The sequence below is a fragment of the Balaenoptera ricei genome, chromosome 19 (genome assembly GCF_028023285.1).
Source record: "Balaenoptera ricei isolate mBalRic1 chromosome 19, mBalRic1.hap2, whole genome shotgun sequence".
NCBI classification, from domain to species: domain Eukaryota; kingdom Metazoa; phylum Chordata; class Mammalia; order Artiodactyla; family Balaenopteridae; genus Balaenoptera; species Balaenoptera ricei.
Window position 1 is genome coordinate 3,870,735 of NC_082657.1, and position 23,217 is coordinate 3,893,951.

Below are 23,217 nucleotides of genomic sequence, written 5' to 3' on the forward strand. Positions count from 1 at the left end.
ATTTGACAGGACAAAAAACTTAGATGTGGGTGCTTAATTAGTAAGGAATTTAATGCAAAGTTTGGGCTTGGGTACTAACGTTAATTCAAAACAATCAATACGCCATTGAAGCACATTTTGGGGTGGCCTGCCTTTTGCCCCAACACCAAGGATCTCCAAATGATCCCCATTTGGGGCACTAGTATATAAATGAGCCAAAGAAGGCCTCTGTATATGCGTGTACTTCTTCACAGCAGGCTGAGATCCGTTAGCTCAAAAGCCCATTGGCGCCAAACTCAAATTTTTACACATGCAATTGTTTAAAATATAGACTCAATAAGCAGATTTTTAACTAGTAGAGCCTGCCTGCTTTGCATACCCCAAGAAATTGCAGCCAGCATCTGCCAGCCATAGGTAAACCCTGTACCACCACAAGACCCCAAACTGCTGCTGTGGGCTGGAGCTCTCTGACCCGAGGCTCCCTGCCTGTGCAGGGGAACAACAGCGCCTAGACCCAGAAGCCTCCTCTTCAATAGCCCTCTTGTTCCCTAGCCCACCTCCCCTTCTGGGTAGTAGCCCCCAGCCCTTTGCCTTTGGCAGGTTTCAAGTAGCGAGGACCCTCCTCACATGCAAACCTGTCAAATCAGCCTCCAAAGAAAATTCCTTGTGTGCTACTGCCACCTTGTGGTCATATCTTTCTCCTTGCTCAGCGCCAAAATCCCTGACCTCATTAGGGGCCCAATACGACGGCACTCTCGGGCTTTGTTGTCTGTCCTGGACGATGAGTCGTGGATGGCAGTGGCGAGTGTCACTCCGTTCCCAGCTCTCTGTTCCACCTGAAACAGTGACCAGCAATGCTTGAGAAGAGATTCTGGCCTCTCCATCAGTCTGGGTACCTGAGCGAGAGAATGAACAGCGCCCCCTGCCGGCTGTCTCCACTATTGGCTCCCTGCCCCGTCTGGCTCCAGGCACCTCTCCTAAGAGCCAATCAACGTTACCGTCTTTTTTTTTTTTTTTTTTTGCCTTGCTTCGTGGCTAGGGATTGAACCCCGGCCATGGCAGGGAAAGCCCCGAATCCTAAGCACTGGACCGCTAGGGAATTCCCAATGTTACCTTCTTTTTGTGCACCTGTTTCAGTCAATTAGGACTTCTATAACAAAATACCCTAAACTGGGTGGCTTGAACAACAGAAACTTATTACTCACAGTCTGGAGGCTGTGAAGTCTGAGACCAGAGTGCAAAGAATGGTTTTGGTGACAGCCCTCCCCTGGCTTGCAGACAGCTGCAGAGAGGGGAAGAGGGCGAGAGAGAAAGAGAGAGAGAGAGAGAGAGAGAGAGAGAGAGAGAGAGAGAGATCTCACCTCTCTCATTACAAGGGCACTAATCCCATCATGGGGGCTCCACCCTCATGATCTCATCCTAATTACCTCCTAAAGGCCCCATAATACTAGCACATCTAGAGCTAGGGCTTCAAATAAGAATTCGGGGGAGGCACAGACATCCTCATAACAGCATGCTTCTAGAGATCTTGTATCCATTGCTTATATCTAAAGAAGTATGGAAAGTTCATGCCATGGTAAGGGGGTGGTTCTGCTATGGCATCCTGGAAACTTTTCACATATTCATTTAGTCAGAGGCTTGAACTGTAGCCAATCTGAGTCTTGGCAGAAAGCTTAAAAAAAAAAAAAAGAAAGCTTATGATCCTCCTGGAACATGAGAAAATGAGAGGCTTGTGAGCAGCTGCTATCTCCCATCTCCCACTCACTTTTTTTTTTTTTGGCTGCACCTCGTGGCTCAGTTCCCCGACCAGGGATTGAACCCAGGCCACGGCAGTGAAAGCCCAGAATCCTAATCACTAGGCCACCAGGGAACTCCCTCCTACTCACCTTTTTATCTTCCCTGGAGGCTTTCATGAGACAGTTTCTCATTGTTTCCTGGGTTCTGATGAGATGTCTTTCTGCCCAGTCCCCCTCAGATTGGAGCTGCAGAATATAAAAATGCTTAGCTGTAGTCTAGATTTGACTCTTATGCTATACTAAAAAGGTATTTGGTCTTTGTTCCTGGCTGCTGGCACAGAGCTCCTACAACCCTTGTAATTTCCTGAGTGAGGGTGGTGGGAGTGCCTTGTGTTCTAATGAGGCCACTCTTGGTGGGTCTCCAGGGGCTGGTCATCAGAAAGACCAAGTCTTGATTAGAAGCGTGGAACTTTCATCACCACCCTCAACTTCCAGAGAGGGGAGAGGGGCTGGAGATTGAGTTAATCACCAATGGCCAATAGTTTAATCAATCATGTCTATGTAATGGAACCTTCATAAAAACCCCTAAACAAAGGATGAAGATCTTTCTGAGTCATAAAACTGATTTAAGGAACCTGGTTAGATAAAGTACCGAGTTGAAAGCATTCCCAAGAACATCAATCTTGTTTTCTGGTGGAATGTGGAGAATTACATGAGTATTCATAACTCTTACCAAATTGTTCTCTTCTCTATTGAAATAAGTTCACACACAGAAGTGGTATTTGAACAAAAGGGTCTCATAAGAATCTCAAGACTTAAAAAAATCATTGCCACATCTTTTGAAAATAACTTTCCAAGAAACACCTGTAATTATAATTGGTTTTCCTCCTTGACAATTTGTTGCCTTGTTGATTTTTCTATGTTCCTAAATGGTAAGACAAGTAAGATCTATCAAGACAACAGAGCCTCAGGACTATTTTTGCTCTTTTCCAAAAGAAGGATGGAAAAAACAATAAAAACCTGTGATTTGCTTGGTTTCTCATTTTAACAAAAGATTGAGAATTTCTTTTTATTTAAATTAGCGTATCTATCAAATGCAGTTTGTAGACTTGTAGTTTAAAGATTTGGATCCTGATTTTTTTTAAAAAACTGGACATTTCTGAGATCATTGGGGAAATTTGAATACTATCTGGATATCAGATAGTATCAAGGAAGTACTGTTGGTTTTCCTAGTGCGATACTGCTGTGGTGGTTATATATTTTTTAAAAAGATTCTCATCTAATAAAGACATCTGTGTACTAAAATATTTTGGGATTAAAAAGATGAGTTTAAAAAAAAAAAAAAGCTCTTCCACTGGAGGAAAAAGAAAAAAGGATGAGTTCACAAGAAAAATCACTCAATAAAATTTACCTATTACTTTAATAACTACTATTATAATTATAGCATATCAGGCATAAGTACAATCCTGGTCCACGTCCCTCCACCCTCGAAGGCAACCATAGCTTGGTCCATTTCTGAACATAAAGCTGCAAAACTGGATCTGGGATCATTTTCCCAGACACTTTTGGGGTTTTAGTTTGAGGTCCCCAAATCATTCAAAGTCTACACCCCTATCTTTTCTCCATTATCAGGAGATCTATGGTTGTCAATTTATGGTAAAGAAGGAAGCAATAAAACACTGGTCAGGGGCTTCCCTGGTGGTGCAGTGGTTGAGAATCCATCTGCCAATGCAGGGGACACGGGTTCGAGCCCTGGTCTGGGAAGATCCCGCATGCCACGGAGCAACTAAGCCTGTGCTCCACAACAAGAGAAGCCAACACAATGAGAAGCCCGTGCACTGCAACGCGGGGGCTACTCTATGTTGCGGTGCGCAGGCTTCTCACTGCGGTGCCTTCTCTTGTTGCGGAGCACGGGCTCTAGGCACGTGGGCTTCAGCAGTAGTGGCACATAGGCTCAGTAGTTGTGGTGCACAGGCTTACCTGCTCCACAGCATGTGGAATATTCCCAGACCAGGGATCGAACCTGTGTCCCCTGCATTGGGAGCACAGACTCTTAACCACTGCGCCACCAGGGAAGTCCCACAGGCGGGCTTCTTAGTTGCGGCTCCAGGGCTCCTTAACATGGCTCGCTGGCTGCTTAGTTGAGGAACTTGGGCTCCTTAGTTGTGGCATGTGAACTCTTAGTTGCGGCATGCATGTGGGATCTAGTTCCCTGACCAGGGATCGAACCTGGGCCTTCAGCACTGGGAGCATGGAGCCTTATCCACTGGACTGCCAGGGAAGTCCCAACATAACACTATTATATATAAAATAAACAACAAGGTCATACTGTATAGCACAGGGAACTATATTCAGTATCTTGTAATAACCTATAATGGAAAAGAATAGATAACTAATAAGAACCTGTTGTATAACACAGGGAACTCTACTCAATACTCTGTAATGCCCTATATGGGAAAAGAATCTAAAAAAAAGAGTGGATACATGTATATGTATAACTGATTCACTTTGCCGTACACCTGAAACTAACACAACATTGTAAATCAACTATACTCCAATAAAAATTTTTAAAAAACTATAATGGAAAAGAATATGAAAAAATGTGTATGCATATATATTATACATATATAACTGAATCACTTTGCTGTATACCTGAAAGTAATGCAACATTGTAAATCAACTATACTTCAATTTAAAAAATTAAAAAAAAAAAAAAGAGGGCTTCCCTGGTGGCGCAGTGGTTGAGAATCTGCCTGCCAATGCAGGGGACATGGGTTCGAGCCCTGGTCTGGGAGGATCCCACATGCCGCGGAGCAACTAGGCCCGTGAGCCACAATTACTGAGCCTGCGCGTCTGGAGCCTGTGCTCCGCAACAAGAGAGGCCGCGATGGTCAGAGGCCCGCGCACCGTGATGAAGAGTGGCCCCTGCTTGCCGCAACTGGAGAAAGCCCTCGCACAGAAACGAAGACCCAACGCAGCCAAAAATAAATAAATAAATAAATAAAATTTAAAAAGAAAAGATATGGGTTGGACACTAGCACCCAGCTGTGCTCTTCTTCTATGTGATCAAGACAGAGAACTGAGAAGAGAATGACTTTCTCACACAGATTCAAGGTTTTTAATCTCATGTCACTGCACGAACCTAAAGTCCTTTTCCATCTTAGAAAAATCCTGCAGAAGTAGTTCTCGTCCTCGTTCTGCATTTGAGGAGCCTGAGATCGACAGCTGACGTGATGTGCCAAGCCCACTCAGCTACTCAGTGGAGAAGCGGAATTCAAATTCTGGTCTGTGCAGTTCCCAAGACCCCGATTTTCCACTGAGCCATACTACTAGGAAATGTAAAAGGTCTTAGTTTGGGGTAGAAAAGTGTGGAGTGTGAATGAAGGGTGTAGCGGTTGGGAAAACCTCAAGAAGATAAGTGAACAGTGAATCCAGTGATCTTTGTAGGTGTTGGCAATCTTTTTATGTAAAGGGCCAGAAAGTCAGAGAGGCTCAGTAGGCCACAGGGTCTCTGTTGCAACTTCTCAACGCCTGTTAGAATTGGGCGGGGGGGGTGAGGTGGGGGGGCATCAAAAAGACAAGAGAGGGGAATTCCCTGGTGGTCCAGTGGTTAGGGCTCCGAGCTTCCATTGCGCAGGGGGCATGGGGCATGGGTTCCACCCCTGGTTGGGGAACTAAGATCCCTCAAGCCAAGCAGTGTAGCAAAAAAAAAAAAAAAAAGAAAAAAAAGATAAGAGATATAGTGTTGGTGGAGGTGCAGAAAAGGGAACCCTCATGCACCGCTGGTGGGCATGTAAACTGGGGCAACTGTTATCAGAAACAGTATGGAGGTTCCTCAAAAAATTAAAACTAGAACCACCATAGGCTCCAGCAACCCTACTTCTGGGCTTGTATGTGTCAACCCTACTTCTGGCTTCAATAGTGTATATATGTCAATCCAGTCTCCCAATTCCTCCCACCCCACCCCTTTCCCCCTTGGTAGCCATACATTTGTTCTCTATGTCTGTGTCTCTATTTCTGCTTTGCACATAAAGTCATCTATACCATTTTTCTAGATTCCATATACATGTAATATATGATATTTGTTTTTCTCTTTCTCTATATGACACTCTCTAGGTCCATCCACGCCTCTACAAATAACCCAGTTTTTTGTTTTTGTTTTTTAATATATCTTTCTTATTTATTTATTTATTTTTAATTTATTTATTTATTTTTATTTATGGCTGTGTTGGGTCTTTGTTTCTGTGCGAGGGCTTTTCTCTAGTTGCGGCAAGTGGGGGCCACTCTTCATCGCGGTGTGCGGGCCTCTCACTATCGTGGCCTGTCTTGTTGCGGAGCACAGGCTCCAGACGCGCAGGCTCAGTAATTGTGGCTCACGGGCCTAGTTGCTCCGCGGCATGTGGGATCTTCCCAGACCAGGGCTCGAACCCGTGTCCCCTGCATTGGCAGGCAGATTCTCAACCACTGCGCCACCAGGGAAGCCCAAATAACCCAGTTTTGTTCCTTTCATGGCTGAGTAATATTCCATTGTATATATGTACCACACCTTCTTTATCCATTCCTCTGTTGATGGACGTTTAGGTTGCTTCCATGTCCTGGCTATTGTAAATAGTAATTTCAATTTTAGATTTTTGAGATTTACTTTGGGGCACCAAGGAGATTACTCCTGGCCAGTTGTAATGTGAGAGATACATTTAGACCATTCTATGAGAGCAGAAAGAAATATCTCAGGGCAGAAGACTACGTTTACAGCAGCTAGATGTCCTTTCACAGGGTGAGGGTCTCCCCGCCTCTTTCCCCCACTCTTCAGTTGATGTGGGTAGTTATGGTCTTGGAAGGAGACTGCAACACATGGCAAGGAATTGGGGGAATCACTGTGATTCCTGGAGCTTCAATAATCTTTGCAAACGACTCTCTTCACATACGGCTTCAACTCAGTCAGTCAACATGTATTTACTGAACATTTGCCAAAATCTAGGCACTTTCTAAACACTGAGGATGTAGTCTCTGCCCTCAAGGGGCTTAATTTCTAGACTCCAGATATCTTTTTTTTTTTTAAATTGGGGAATAGTTGCTTTATAATGTTGTTAGTTTCTGCTGTTCAGCAAAGTGAAACAGCTGTATGTGTACATATATCCCCTCCGTTTTGGATTTCCTTCCCATTTAGGTCATCACAGAGTATTGAGTAGAGTTCCCTGTGCTATACAGTAGTTTCTCATTAGTTATCTATTTTATACATAGTAGTGTATACATGTGAATCCCAATCTCCCAATTCATCCCACCCCGCCCCCTTCTCCTCTTGGTGTCCATACGTTCGTTCTCTATGTCTGTGTCTCTATTTCTGCTTTGCAAATAGGTTCATCTGTACCATTTTTCTAGATTCCACCTATGTGTGTTAATATATTTGTTTTTCTCTTTCTGACTTACTTCACTCTGTATGACAGTCTCTAGGTCTATCCATGTCTCTGCAAATGGCATGATTTCATTCCTTCTTATGGCTGAGTAATAGTCCATTGCATATATGTACCACATCCTCTTTATCCATTCGTCTGTCGATGGACACTTAGGTTGCTTCCATGTCCTGGCTATTGTAAATAGTGCTGCAGTGAACACTGGGGTGATGCATCTTTTGGAATTCTGGTTTTCTCCGGGTGTGTGCCCAGGAGTGGCTCCAGATATCTTATGATTTCAAGAGCATCAGGAATAATAGGTGTCATCAAACCCTAAGTGCTTTTTCCCCAACCAAGTGGTTTTTGTCATCACTGATGTCTCTAGAAGCCATGGCACCAGGGGAGGGGAGGGGTACTATACTGTCTACAGTGTTGACACACTCAGGACACACCCTGGGTGACACACTTGGGTGACAAAGAAGATCAGGAGTGAAGTCTAGTGTCTCTTGTCCTCTCCCCGACCATGAAATCTAGAGATGACATCACAGGATAGTATAGAAGAATAAGATGGATAAAGATGGGTGGTGGGGAGAAATGGGTGGGTTCTGGGGCAAAATGGCAGGACCATTCAACATCCAGGGGCATTGTGCTGTGTGTCCTACCAGACAAGAGCCCCCTTCTTGGCCTCACAACCCAGTGATCACCTTGAGATTTGGGTGGCGGGTAAGGTTTTGCATGATTTGAAGATTTTTTTTTTTTTTTAATTTATGTGATTGACTAGTCATCCCCTGACTCTCATTTCTACATCACTTGCACTATCTCTTTTTAACATCTTTGCTTTCTTAACTTTCTACTCCTTTGCTTTTTTTTTAATATAAATTTATTTATTTTTGGCTGCATTGGGTCTTCGTTGCTGCGCGCGGGCTTTCTCTAGTTGCAGTGAGCAGGGGCTACTCTTCATTGCAGTGCACAGGCTTCTCACTGCGGTGGCTTCTCTTGTTGCTGTAGGCGCACGGGCTCAGTAGTTGTGGCTCGTGGGCTCTAGAGAGCAGGCTCAGTAGTTGTGGTGCACGGGCTTAGTTGCTCCACGGCATGTGGGATCTTCCCGGACCAGGGCTCGAACCCATATCCCCTGCATTGGCAGGCAGATTCTTAACCAATGCGCCACCAGGGAAGTCCCCCCATGTCTATTTTAGATTGCATTTTTTCTCTTCAATTATATCCCCCTTTTAACATGTATTTGAAATCATTATAGATTCACAGGAAGCTGGAAAAAATAGTTCAGATACTTAATGGTCCATTATTCACCCATAACAATAACAAATCCAAGAAGTTGACGTTAGGCAGATGACATGATACTCTATATAGAAAACCCTAAAGACTCCACACAAAAACTATTAGAACTAATAAATGAATTCACCAAAGGGGTGAAAGAATCAATGAATTAGCCAAAGAGGTGAAAGACCTATACTCTGAAAACTATAAAACGCTGATGAAGGAAACTGAAGATGCTTCGAAAGAATGGAAAGATATCACGTGCTCTTGGATTAGAAGTATTAATAGTCAAAATGGCCATACTACCCAAAGCAATCTACAGATGTAATGCAATCCCTATCAAAATACCCATGACATTTCTCAGGATCTAGAACAAACACTCCTAAAATTCATATGGAACCACAAAAGACCCCGAATCTGTAAAGCAAGCTTGAGAAAAAAGAACTAAGCTGGAGGAGAAAAGAACAAAGCTGGAGAAAAAAGAACAAACCCTTGCAGACTTCAAACTATTTGACAAAGCTACAGTAATCAAAAGAGCATGGTACCAGCACGAAAACAGACACATAGATTAATGTAACAGAATAGAGAGCCCGGAAATAAACCTGCACATTTATGGTCAATTAATTTATGACAAAGGAGGCCATATACAACGGAGAAAAGACAGTTTCTTCAATAAGTGGTGCTGGGAAAACTGGACAGCTACATGTAAAATAATGAGATTAGAACATTTCTAGGGAACTATATTCCACATCCTGTGATAAACCATAATGGAAAATAATATAAAAAAACAATGTATATAGGTATATAACTGAGTCACTTTCCTGCACAGCAGAGATTGGCATAACATTGTAAACCAACTAGACTTCAATAGGGACTGCCCCAGTGACACAGTGGATAAGAATCCGCCTGCCAATGCAGGGGACACGGGTTCGAGCCCTGGTCCAGGAAGATCCCACATGCCACAGAGCAACTAAGCCCATGCGCCACAGCTACTGAGCCTGTGCTCTAGAGCCCACGAGCCACAACTACTGAGCCCACGAGCCGCAACTACTGAAGTCTGTGCGCCTAGAGCCCATGCTCTGCAACAAAAGAAGCCACCGCGATGAGAAGCCCACTCGCCGCAACTAGAGAAAAGCCTGCACGCATCAATGAAGACCCAACGCAGCCAAAAATAAATAAATAAATAAATAAATAAATTTATTTTTTAAAAAAAGAAAAGACTCTGCAAAAAGAAATCCTTGGGGCTGGATTTGTCAATTCTGTGCACTGGAGTTTTTAACTGTGAGAAATAAATATTTGTTGGTTAAGCCACCCTGTCTACGGTATTCTTTTAGAGCAACCTGAGCTGACAAAGACACATACAAATGCAGCTGTACATGGGACAGGGGAGGAATGTGTGTTTTCCCTTTTCCATTGGATTTTTTTAAAAAATTAAAGTGGATCCCCACTTGAGGATTCCCCTTACTGGGCTGTAGGAACCCCCAAAGGCTCAAGTGCTAAGCATACTCCTGCCCCACTCTGCTGCCATCCCCCCGCCTTTTTTTCTCTGCCAACTTTTTTTTATGCACACGCTCCCAACCTTAGCAGCAGGTCAGCTCTGCTAAGAGAAACCAAAAACTTGTGCTACAGCGCCACCTTCTGGAAAATGAAAGAAAGGCTCCCAAATATCAATCTCTTGAACTGTTAGAATCAAAGTAAACAAAGCCTTGGAGGTGACGTCAGCATCATGGTGGTGTGAGATGCTCCCTTTGTCTCTCCCCTTCAACCTCAACCAGTAAAACATCCGTAACTCAATAAGGGTTCCTCTGCTTAACACACCAGGATGCTGGAGAGCTTCACACATCTGTATATCTAAAGGTGGGGGGAATGGAACATGTAGAAGAGGTGAAACCAGGTGGAGGTGGTGCCCACAATCCAGGTGACCCTGGACACAGCAGAGGCACCTGCTATCCCAACATCCCAGGGTGTGATGCCAGTGACAGCAGAGACATCAGCAGCAGCAAGGCACCAGTGACCACATAGGCACAAGCAGTGACAACAAGGGCACCAGGCAACACCTCTGGCAAAGGCTGTTGGGGGCCGATTCTCAAATATAGCCAGAGGCAGCTCAAGTAAGACAAACAAAAAACTTGCGCTATAGCACCACCTACCGAAAAAAGAAAGTCCTCTAATGACTAACCTGTTGAATCATTAGAATCAAGTAAAAAAAAAAAAAGCTTTACCTAAAAAAGAAAGGTGTTGGCTACTTCAAACGCACCAGCAGAGGACCAACTCATCAAGCACCATGAAAAACCACAGTAAAACAGTACTACAAAAAGAAAATGACAATTTTCCAGAAACAAACTTAAAGTCATGGAATATTGTGATCTAACTGATAGAGAATTCAAAATAGCTGTCATGAAGAAACTTCACAAGCTACAAGAAAACTCAGAAAGGCAGTTCAATGAGCTCAGGAACAAAATTAATGAACAATGGATGGACTTAAGAGATTGTTCTACCAAGTGAAGTGAGTCAGACAGAGAAAGACAAATATCATGTGATATCACTTATATGTGGAATCTAAAAAAATGATACAAATGAACTTATTTACAAACAGAAACAGACTCACAGACTTAGAAAATAAACTCATGGTTACCAAAGGGGTAAGGGGGGGAGGGATAAATTAGGAGTTTGGGATTAACACATACATACTACTATATATAAAACAGATAATCAACAAGGACCTACTGTATAGCACAGGGAACTCTACTCAATACTCTGTAATGACCTATATGGGAAAAGAATCTGAAGAAGAATAGATACATGTATACGTATAACTGAATTGCTTTGTTGTACACCTGAAACTAACACAACATTGTAAATCAACTATACTCCAATAAAAAAAAAAGACTGAGTACTAAGTGCTGGCAAAAAAATAAATAAAAATAAAAATAATGAACAGAAGGAATACTTTATCAAAGAGATTAAAACACTAAAAAAGAACCAAACAAACTCTGGAGCTGAAAAACTCAATAAATGAGATGAAGAATGCATTAGAAAGCACTAGAAATTGATCAGACCATATGGAAGACAGAATTAGCAAGATCAAAGAAATCTAGAAATGATACAGGTAGAAGAGGAGAAAGAACTAAGATCTTAAAAAATGAGGAAACTCTACAATAGCTATCTGACTTCATTATGAAGGGCAACTTTAGGATAATGGGTATCCCAGAAGAAGACAGGGAGAAGGGAGCAGAGAGTTTATTTAAAGAAATAATAGCTGAGAACTTCCCAGATTTGGGGAAGGAACTGTATGTCCTTGAAGCTAAGAGAACACCTCATTAACTCAATGCAAAAAGACCTTCTCCAAGGGGGCTTCCCTGGTGGTGCAGTGGTTAAGAATCTGCCTGCCAATGCAGGGGACACGGGTTCGAGCCCTGGTCTGGGAAGATCCCACATGCCACAGAGCAACTAAGGCCGTGTGCCACAACTACTGAGCCTGTGCTCTAGAGCCCAAGAGCCACAACTACTGAGCCCACGTGCCACAACTACTGAAGCCCGTGCACCTAGAGCCCATGCTCCACAACAAGAGAAGCCACTGCAACGAGCAGCCCAAGCACCTCAATGAAGAGTAGCCCTGGCTCGCCATAACTAGAGAAAAGCCTGCATGCAGCAGTGAAGACCCAATGCAGCCAAAAATTAAAAAAAAAAAAGACCTTCTCCATTATATTAAAACTGTCAAAAGTCAATGACAAAGAAAGAATTTTAAAGGCAGTCAGGGAATAAGGATGGTAATCTACAAAGGAACTAGGCTATCTGTAGCAGAAGTGACAGGCCAGGAGACAGTGGAATGACAGTCTCAAAATACTGAAAGATTAAAAAATATGTCAAATGTGCCCAAGAATACTCTATCCAGCAGAGTTATTTTTCCAATATGAATTAGAAATAAAGGGGGACACAGAGTTTTGAGGGCATTAGCCCACTGTGGCCCCCCTTGCTTGGCAAAGCAATAAAGTTATTCTTCCTGTCAAAAAAAAAGAAAAGAAATAAGCCTTTCCCAGACAGAAAAAAGCTGACAGAGTTCAACACTAGACCTTCCTTACAAAAAATGTTGAAAGGAGCTCTTCTACCTGAAACAAAAAGGCAAAAGTACACAAAATGTTGAGGAAGGTGATAAACAGATGGATGTATCAGAAAATTGCAATTCTATATCACAATAGGTTTTTAAACACTTAATTACAGCATAAAGGTTAAAAAGGAAAAAGTAGTACAAATAACTATAGCCACTTCAATTTGGCAACAAGCTCATAACATAAAAAGGGATAATTTGAGACCACAAAAACAGAAAAGGGAAAGAGGAAAAGGATAGAACCCATATGGGCAAATGAAGATAAGATGGTATCAGCAGAAAAAGGGCTATTTCATCTATGGGATGTTTTATACAAACCTCATGAGAACCACAGCACATAAATCTAGAGCAGAGACATGAAATATAGAAAAAGAGGAAACTAAGAAAAATATCATAGAAAAGCACTAAACTAAAATGGCAGATAGAAACCCACACAAAAATAAACAATAGAGAGACAGAGCAACCAGGAAACAAAAGATAAAGTGGCAGGACTAAGTCCTCCTCTATCAATAATTACCCTAAATGTAAATGAATTGAATTCACCAAACAAAAGACATGGAGTGGCTGGATGGATTAAACAAAAACCCAAGACCCAACTATATGCTTCCTCCAAGAGACTCATCTCTGGGTTTCTAAAAACAAATGCTGGCTCAAAGTAAGGGATGAAAGATGATACTCCAAGCAAACGTCAGCCAGAAGAAAGTGGGTGTAGCCATACTCATATCAGACAAAATAGACTTCAAGCCAAAAAAGGTAACAAGAGACAATAATGGACATTATATAATCACAAAAGGAACAATTCATCAAGAAAACATAACAGTTATCAATACAAATGCACCTAACATAGGAGGACCAAAATATATAAAGCAATTATTTTTTTAATAAAGCAATTATTAACAGACCTAAAGGGAGTAAGTGACAGCAACACATTAATAGTAGGGGACATTAACACCCCACTTACATCAATGGATAGATCATTCAGACAGAAAGTCAACAAGGAAACTATAGCCTTAAACAAAATATTAGAACAAATGAATTTGACAGATCTGTACAGAACATTCCATTCAAATGCAGCAGAATACACATTCTTCTCAAGTGAACATGGAACATTCTCAAGCATAGACCATAGGTTGGGACACAAAACAAGTCTCAATAAATTTAAGAAGACTGAAATCATATCAAGCATCTTTTCCGACCACAGTGGTATGCAGCTAGGAATCAACAAAAGAAGAAAGCTGGAAAAATCACAAATATATGGAGACTGAACAACATGCTACTGAACAACTATTGGGTCAGTAAAGAAACCAAAGGAGAAATTTTAAAATGCCTGAAGATAAATGAAAATGAAAACATACAAAAATCTATAAGATGCAGCAAAAGCTAAACTTCTAAAAGTGAAATTTATAGCAATACAGGACAAGAAAAATCTCAAAAAACAACCTAACTTTACACTTAAAGTAATTTAAAAAAGAATGAACAAAGCCCAAAGTCAGTAGAAGGAAGGAAATAATAAAGATAAGAACAAAAAGAAATTAAATAGAAACTAAAAAGACAATAGAAAAGATCAATAAAACTAAGAGCTGGTTCTTTAAAAAGATACACACAAAAAAAGTAAATAAATAAAATAAAAATAAAAAGATACACAAAACTGACAAACCTTTAGCCAGACTCACTAAGAAAAAAAGAGAGAAGGCTTGTAAATAAAATCAGAAACGAAAGAGGAGAAATTACAATGGATACCACAGAAATACATTTTTCCAAAGAGGCCATCCAAATGGCCAACAGGCACATGAAAAGATGCTCAACATCACTATTATTAGGGAAATGCAAATTCAAACCACAATGAGCTATCACCTCAGACCTGTTAGAAGTGCTATCATCACGAAGACAGGAGACAACAGGTGCTGGTGAGGATGTGGTGAAAAGGGAACCCTATACAGTGCTGGAGGGGATCTAAATTGGTCCAACCACTATGGAAAACAATATGGAGGTTTCCTCCCAAATTAAAAATAGACCTACGATATGATCCAGCAATTCCACTCCTGGGTATATACCCAAAGGAAACAAAAACAGGAATTTGAGGCGATATCTGCACTCCCATGTTTATCACAGCATTATTCACAATAGCCAACATAATGGAAACAACCCAAATTGATCAACAACAGATGAATGGGTAAAAAGATGTGGTATATACACACAATGGAATATTATGCAGCCATGAGAAAGGAGAACATACTGCCATTTGTGACAACATGGGCGGACCCTGAACTCATTAAGCTAAGTGAGATAAGTCAGACAGAGAAAGTAAGTACTCTATGAAATCACTCACTTATAAGTGGAACCTAAAAAAGTCAAACCTGTAGAAAATAGAGAGTAAAATTGTGTTACCAGGGGCTGGGGGCTAAGATTGATGGTGTTTAAGGGTACATATTTGTTAGGAGTAGTAAATAAGCCATAGAGATCTAATGCACAGTAAAACGAACATAAACAATAACACTATCGTATAATTATGTAATGTGATAAATATTGTTACAACATATATAAATGTATCAAAGTAACAGCTGTACACCTTAAATTTACACAATGTTACATGAGAAATTCATTCAATTAAAAAAAATGACATGACAGAGTGAGCACGCCTAGCGTGTCCTATTTTAAGACTTTTAAAAGTATCAAATTGGCTACAGTAACAGCGAACTCTCGAGAGAAAAAGAACCCCTTGCATATTTAGGGAGCTCTTTGGGATGCCACACCCAAAGCACCTGAAATCAAAGAACCCCCTCTCCTCCGGGCAAGCCGGAGGCGGCGGGAGAGGGAAGGCAGGTCTCCTGGCACCCCCCTCCCCAACCCCAGCGCCGTGAAGGGCGCCGCCATCCCCACCTGCTGGGCCCCCCGCCGCCCCCCAATGCCACCTGCTCGCCCCTCCGCACCCAGGCCCGACAGAGGCGACGGGGTGCACCTCGAGGGCGCGCGCGGCCGCTTCCGACGGCGGGGCTCGGGACCATCCTCCCCCGGGAACAGCCGCTCATCTAGCGACTCCGGTTGTCACCAGGGAGCTTGCGGCAGATACTCACCCGTTGGGGATACTGTTCTTCCTCACCATGATGCGAGAGGTGCGAGGCTCCTACTCCCCAGAAATCCCACTCTTAGGCTTCTTCTAGTACAGCGGATCAGCTGCGGCCGCGGGCGTGCACACCCGGGAGGCCGGTGAGCAGACGGCGCTCACAGGTTACCGAAGGCGCACGCGTTGCGCGCGCTCGGACCAGGCGGCGGAGGGGCGCACGGCGCATGCTCCACGGCCGCCTTGCCCGGCGCGCCCTGGAGAGCAAGCGCGAGGCTGCGGGCGTGAGGCCGCGGGTGTGGGGCGGGCGCATAGGGAGCGGTGAGGGTGCGTCCTGCATTCGCTGCCCAGAGAGAGCAAAAGTGCACTGTCCATCCAGATGAATGTCATACTGCCCGTCAGAGCCCCACCCCGCACCCCCGCTGACCATCCCTGTTAAATACTCCAGTATTTGTCTGGTGGGAGCTCTGCTCAATGGAAAAACCCAGCTCCGGGTCCCTCCCCAACCCCCCACCCCCACTACCAACCCCCACCCCCAGCTCCCGGTAACCAGGGCCAGACCCGCACGGGTCGCTGGGACTTGTAGTCCTCAGGGCCTGGCCCACCCACTGTGCATCTCCTTTGGGAATTAGCCGTGCTTGATATGCATCAAATCCGGGTCCGTATGATTTCACGAGGGCCTACTGTGTACTGAACACCTTGCTAGGATTGGTGGGAAGTAGATGAGTTCATGCCCCAGCTCTCGTCCTCACATTAGGTTAAGCAGAAAGGTGAATTTGCGAAGTACAATGTAATGTACAAAAATTACGAATTATAGTGCTGTTGGAGGTCACGGAAGGGCCAGAGTCAGAAAGAACTTCCTGGAAGATGTGGGGTTTCAATCAGGCTTTGAAACCTTTACCGATCTAGGTTAGGCAGAAATTGCAAAACCCAGAGGATGGAGGTGGCAGGGAGTATAAAGGAGAGTTTGATCTGGTTATCTGGAAGGCTTAAAGGGGAGAGTGGTGAGCAGGGCTCAGATGGGGAAGTGGACGCTTTCAGAAAGGGCCTCCGTTTTGAGTTCCTCTGCAGTGGAGACTTATAACTACAGGCACTTATAGGCTTAAATAAAAACACCATCACAGGATTTACTTGTGTGTTTTCGGACCTCATGGCTCCTGTTTCGGTAAATCTCCTGTAAGAGAAGGGAGGGCTTCGAGGTCATGGGGAGAAGCCTTGGGTCCCCCACTCCCCCTGTTCTCCTGGCAGGGGGTTCTCATGGGGTGTGGGAATGACAGACACCTGATCTCACCCGCTTTCTTCTCTGATTCCAGGAAGGAGATTTTGCCTCCTACAAGCCCTGGATAAAACCAAGGTATCAATTCTGTCCCTGTCTTTCTCCATCTCCCCCTCCCTTCCCTCCTTCCTCTGGTTCCTCCCTCATTCCCTGTCCCTAGGGAGACCGTTTGTCATTCTGAGGCACCCCCTCCTCACCTGTCACCAGTAGAAGCAGGACATCACTGAGGTATGAATCTGTGGGGGGTGGCCTTTTCTGTAGCATTCACAGGTGTACTCTCCAGCATGACTGGATTTTAGATGAGTCAGATGAAATTCAGCCAGGCCCTCTGTAGAGTCAGGTGATTGCAAGAACTCCAAGATATCTCCTCCCTTTCTGAGAGCAAAGTTTACATCCTTGGTGGGAGTCCAGCATCGCAGGGTCACGTTCCTCTGGGCAGGTACCACCGAGCTGGGCCAGGCACGGAGGGAGGGCTTCAGAAGGGACTGGAAGGAAGTAGATCTCAGGACCGGATGTGATCCACTCACCTGCTCTCAGGAAGCCCATTTAAAGAAGGGAGAGGGGAAAGTGGGACCTTTCGGGGGGCTGAAGGGTCAAGGAGGGTTTATGAAGAAACACTCACCATCTCTTCTTATGTCTCCTTGGCCAACACACAGCCCTGCAAAGAATCGTCCCTGAGACACAGGCACCTGCACGGAGCCCGCGTCCTCACCTCCTGGTCCCTGAGGGGCCGTCTCGGGGCTCATACGTGTGGGAGCTCTCACTTCCCCACACTGGACTCTGGCTCCTGCTCTGCCCTCAGCTCCTCCACCATGTCCCATGAAGGTTCCCCTGTGCTGCTGTCACCTCCCAAGGCTCCAGGGCCTTTCTCGTTTCCACAAAACTTCCACCAATCCTCTTATTTTCTCCTTCTACCTGAACCACCCTTGGTGCAAAATCTGTCTGAACACAGTCAAATTCAGACCTCAAATTCTAACACACCTAGATAAGCCAGGAATGCTGAAAGCCGGGATGCTGTTGGGAAGATGGAAAAAGTTGATACAGAGAAGTAGAGGATTTCCTGGCCAATAGGAAAGATGCTGGACCTTAGAACCGAGTGAAGGGGTCAATGTTACTGAACATTTTTTTTTTTTTTTTAATGAGAGTCTCTGGGAACTACAGTTTTGTCTCTTTTTTTTATTATTTATTTATTTATTTATTATTTATGGCTGTGTTGGGTCTTCATTTCTGTGCGAGGGCTTTCTCTAGTTGTGGCAAGCGGGGGCCACTCTTCATCGCGGTGCACGGGCCTCTCACTATCGCGGCCTCTCTTGTTGCGGGGCACAGGCTCCAGACGCGCAGGCTCAGTAATTGTGGCTCACGGGCCTAGTTGCTCCGTGGCATGTGGGATCTTCCCAGACCAGGGCTCGAACCCGTGTCCCCTGCATTGGCAGGCAGATAGATTCTCAACCACTGCGCCACCAGGGAAGCCCAATATATTTATTTTTTTAAAAAAAGATAAGCAGGACTTCCCTGCTGGCCCAGTGGTTAAGAATCTACCTGCCAATGCAGGGGACATGGGTTCGATCCCTGGTCCAGGAAGATCCCACATACCACAGAGCAACTAAGCCTGCATGCCACAACTACTGAAGCCCGCGCGCCTAGAGCCCGGGCTCCTCAACAAGAGAAGGCACTGCAATGAGAAGCCCGGGCACCCCAATGAAGAATAGCCCTGCTCACCGCAACTAGAGAAAGTCCGCACACAGCAACGAAGACCCACGCAGCCAAAAAAAAAACAAAAAACAAAAAAAACATAAGCAATCAGATATACTGTATAGCATAGGGAATTACAGCCACTATCTTGTAATAACTTTTAATGGACTACAATCCTTAAGAATACTAAATCACTATGTGGTACACTTGAAACTAATATTACATTATAAGTCAATTATACTTCAATTTAAAAAAATAGGGACTTCCCTGGTGGTACAGATCATTCAGACAGAAAATAAATAAGGAAACACAAGCTTTAAATGACACAGTAGACCAGATAGACTTAATTGATATTTATAGGACATACCACCCAAAAGCGGAAGAATACACTTTCTTTTCAAGTGCACACAGAACATTCTCCAGAATAGATCACATCTTGGGTCACAAATCATACCTTGGAAAATCGAAATTATATTCCAACCACAAAGCTATGAGATTATAAATCAATTACAGGAAAAAGAACTGTAAAAAACACAAATACGCAAAGGCTAAACAGTGTGCTGCTAAATAACCAAGAGATCACTGAAGAAATCAAAGAAGAAATTTTAAAAATACATAGAAACAAATGATAACAAAAACACGACGATCCAAAACCTATGGGACACAGCAAAAGCAGTTCTAAGAGGGAAGTTTATAGCAAGTCAAGCTCACCTCAAGAAACAAGAAAAATCTCAAATAAACAATCTAACCTTACACCTAAAGCAACTAGAAAAAGAAGAACAAAGAAAACCCAAAGTTAGTAGAAGGAAAGAAATCATAAAGATCAGAGCAGAAATAAATGAAATAGAAATGAAGAAAACAATAGCAAGATCAATAAAAATAAAAGTTGGTACTTTGAGAAGATAAAATTGATAAACCTTTAGCCAGACTTACCAAGAAAAAAAAGGGAGAGGACTCAAATCAGTAAAATTGAAATGAAAAAGGAGAGATTACAACTGACACCACAGAAACAGGGGATCATAAGAGACTACTACAAGCAACTATATGCCAATAAAATGGACAACCTGGAAGGAATGGACAAATTCCTGGAAAGGTACAACTTTCCAAGACTGAACCAGGAAGAATTAGAAAATATAAACAGACCAATCACAGGTAATGAAATTGAAACTGTAATTAAAAATCTTCTAACAGGAGGGGGAAGGGTAAGCTGGGACAAAGTGAGAGAGTGGCATGGACATATATACACTACCAACTGTAAAACTGATAGCTACTGGGAAGCAGCTGCATAGCAAAGGGAGATCAGCTCGGTGCTCTGTGACCACCTAGAGGGGTGGGATAGGGAGGGTGAGAGGGAGGGAGATGCAAGAGGGAAGAGATATGGGGATATATGTATATGTATAGCTGATTCACTTTGTTATAAAGCAGAAACTAACACACCACTGTAAAGCAATTATACTCCAATAAAGATGTTAAAAAAAAAAAACCTTCCAACAAACAAAAGTCCAGGACCAGATGGCTTCACAGGTGAATTCTATCAGACATTTAGAGAAGAGTTAACACCTATCCTTCTCAAACTCTTCCAAAAAATTGCAGAGGGAGGAACACTCCCAAACCCGTTCTATGAAGCCACCATCATCCTGATACCAAAACCAGACAAAGATATCACAAAAAAAGAAAATTACAGACCAATATCACTGATGAACATAGATGTAAAAATCGTCAACAAAATACTAGCAAACAGAATCCAACAACACATTAAAAAGATCATACACCATGATCAAGTGGGATTTATCCCAGGGATGCAAGGATTCTTCAATATATGCAAAACAATCAATGTGATACACCATATTAACAAACTGAAGAATAAAAACCATATGATCATCTCAATAGATGTAGAAAAAGCTTTTGACAAAATTCAACACCCATTTATGATAAAAACTGTCCAGAAAGTGGGCATAGAGGGAACCTATCTCAACATAATAAAAGCCATATATGACAAACCCACAGCAAACATCATTCTCAATGGTGAAAAACTGAAAGCATTTCTTCTAAGATCAGGAACAAGACAAGGATGTCCACTCTCGTCACTATTATTCAACGTAGTATTGGAAGTCCTAGCCACGGCAATCAGAGAAGAAAAAGAAATAAAAGGAATACAAATTGGAAAAGAAGAAGTAAAACTGTCACTGTTTGCGGATGACATGATACTATACATAGAAAATCCTAGAGATGCCACCAGAAAACTACTAGAACTAATCAAGGAATTTTGTAAGTTTGCAGGATACAAAATTAATGCATAGAAATCTCTTGCATTCCTATACACTAACAACGAAAGATCAGAAAGAGAAATTAAGGAAACAATCCCATTTACCATCGCAACAAAAAGAATAAAATACCTAGGAATAAACCTACCAAGGAAGCAAAAGACCTGTACTCAGAAAACTATAAAACACCAATGAAAGAAATCAAAGATGACATAAACAGATGGATAGATATACCATGCTCCTGGATTGGAAGAATCAATATTGTGAAAATGACTATTCTACCCAAAGCAATCTACAGGTTCAATGCAATCGCTATCAAATTACCAATGGCATTTTCCACAGAATTAGAACAAGAAATTTTACAATTTGTATGGAAACACAAAAGACCCCAAATAGCCAAAGCAATCTTGAGAAAGAAAAGCGGAGCTGGAGGAATCAGGCTCCCTGCCTTCAGACTATACTACAAAGCTACAGTAATCAAGACAGTATGGTAGTGGCACAAAAACAGAAATATAGATCAATGGAACAGGATAGAAAGCCCAGAGATACACCCACGCACATATGGTCACCTTATCTTTCACAAACAAGGCAAGAATATACAATGGAGAAAAGACAGGCTCTTCAATAAGTGGTGCTGGGAAAACTGGACAACTGCATGTAAAAGAATGAAATTAGAACACTCCCTAACACCACACACAAAAATAAACTCAAAATGGATTAAAGACCTAAATGTAAGGCCAGATACTATAAAACTCTTAGAGGAAAACATAGGCAGAACACTCTATGACATGAATCACAGCAAGATCCTTTTTGACCCACCATCTAGAGAAACGGAAATTTAAAAAATAAACAAATGGGACCTAATGAAACTTAAAAGCTTTTGCACAGCAAAGGAAACCAAAATTGAGACAAAAAGTCAACACTCAGAATGGGAGAAAATATTTGCAAACGAAGAAACTGACAAAGGATTAATCTCCAAAATGTACAAGCAGCTCATGCAGCTCAATATCAGAAAAACCCCAAACAACCCAATCCAAAATGGGCAGAAGAGCTAAATAGACATTTCTCCAAAGAAGACATACAGATTGCCAACAAAAACATGAAGATGCTCAACATCACTAATTATCAGAGAAATGCAAATCAAAACTACAATGAGGTATCACCTCACACTGGTCAGAATGGCCATCATCAAAAAATCTAGAAACAATAAATCCTGGAGAGGGTGTGGAGAAAAGGGAACCCTCCTGCACTGTTGGTGGGAATGTAAATTGATACAGCCACTATGGAGAACAGTATGGAGGTTCCTTAAAAAACTATATATAGAACTAGCATATGACCCAGCAATCCCACTACTGGGCATATACCCTGAGAAAACCATAATTCAAAAAGATACAGGTACCACAATAGCCAGGACATGGAAGCAACCTAAATGTCCATCAACAGATGAATGGATAAAGAAGATGTGGCACATTTATACAATGGAATATTACTCAGCCATAAAGAGGAATGAAATTGAGTTACTTGTAGTGACGTGGATGGACTTAGAGTATGTCATACAGAGTGAAGTAAGCCAGAAAGAGAAAAGCAAATACCATACGCTAACACATATATATGGAATCTAAAAAAGCGGTACTGATGAACCTAGTGGCAGGGCAGGAATAAAGATGCAGACGTAGAGAACGGACTTGAGGATACAGGGGGGAAGGGGAAGCTGGGATGAAGTGAGAGAGTAGCAATGACATATATACACTACCAATGTAAAATGGATGGCTAGTGGGAAGCAGCCACATAGCAAAGGGAGATCAGCTTGATGCTTTATGATGACGTAGAGGGATGGGATAAGGAGGGTGGGAGGGAGGCACAAGAAGGAGGGGATATGGGGATATATGTATATGTACAGCTGATTCTATTTGTTGTACAGCAGAAATTAACACATTTTAAACAACTACTGAGCCTGTGCTCTAGAGCCCTTGAGCCACAACTACTGAGCCGGCATGCCACAACTCCTGAAGCCTGCGTGCCTAGAGCCCATGCTCCGCAACAAGAGAAGCCACCGCAGTAAGAAGCCCACGCACCGCAATGAAGAGTAGCCCCTGCTCATCGCAACTAGAGAAAACCCACATGCAGCAACGAAGACCCAACGCAGCCAGAAATAAATAAATAAATAAATAGATGTTAAAAAAATAAAAATAAGACTATTTAAAAGACAAATTATTTTTAAAGACAATGTCTTGGGCAGGACTTCAGATGAGACAGGAGAGATCTCAGGGTGGGTGGGGCAACATACACCAGCTTTATGAGGAAGATGCTGTCATTGGTGGCTTCTGGTTTCCTGAGTCAGTTGTGAGAAGGAAGCTGTACACCAGGTAGTGGAGGAGCAAAGTGTCAGAGCAAAACCTCTCGCCCCACATCCTCTGGACAAAGAGGGCAGAAGGG

The 23,217-nt window shown here is 42.9% G+C and overlaps 1 long non-coding RNA gene across 1 annotated transcript; it reads right to left on the reverse strand.

Annotated features, from left to right (window-relative positions):
• Positions 1-15,679, reverse strand: LOC132354142 (uncharacterized). The gene is made up of 4 exons (XR_009499187.1): positions 15,563-15,679; positions 1,866-1,961; positions 1,185-1,261; positions 1-815 (listed from the first exon to the last, which is right to left on the reverse strand). It is a non-coding gene; the product is annotated as an uncharacterized LOC132354142 (long non-coding RNA).
• Between the last annotated feature and the right edge of the window lie 7,538 nt (positions 15,680-23,217).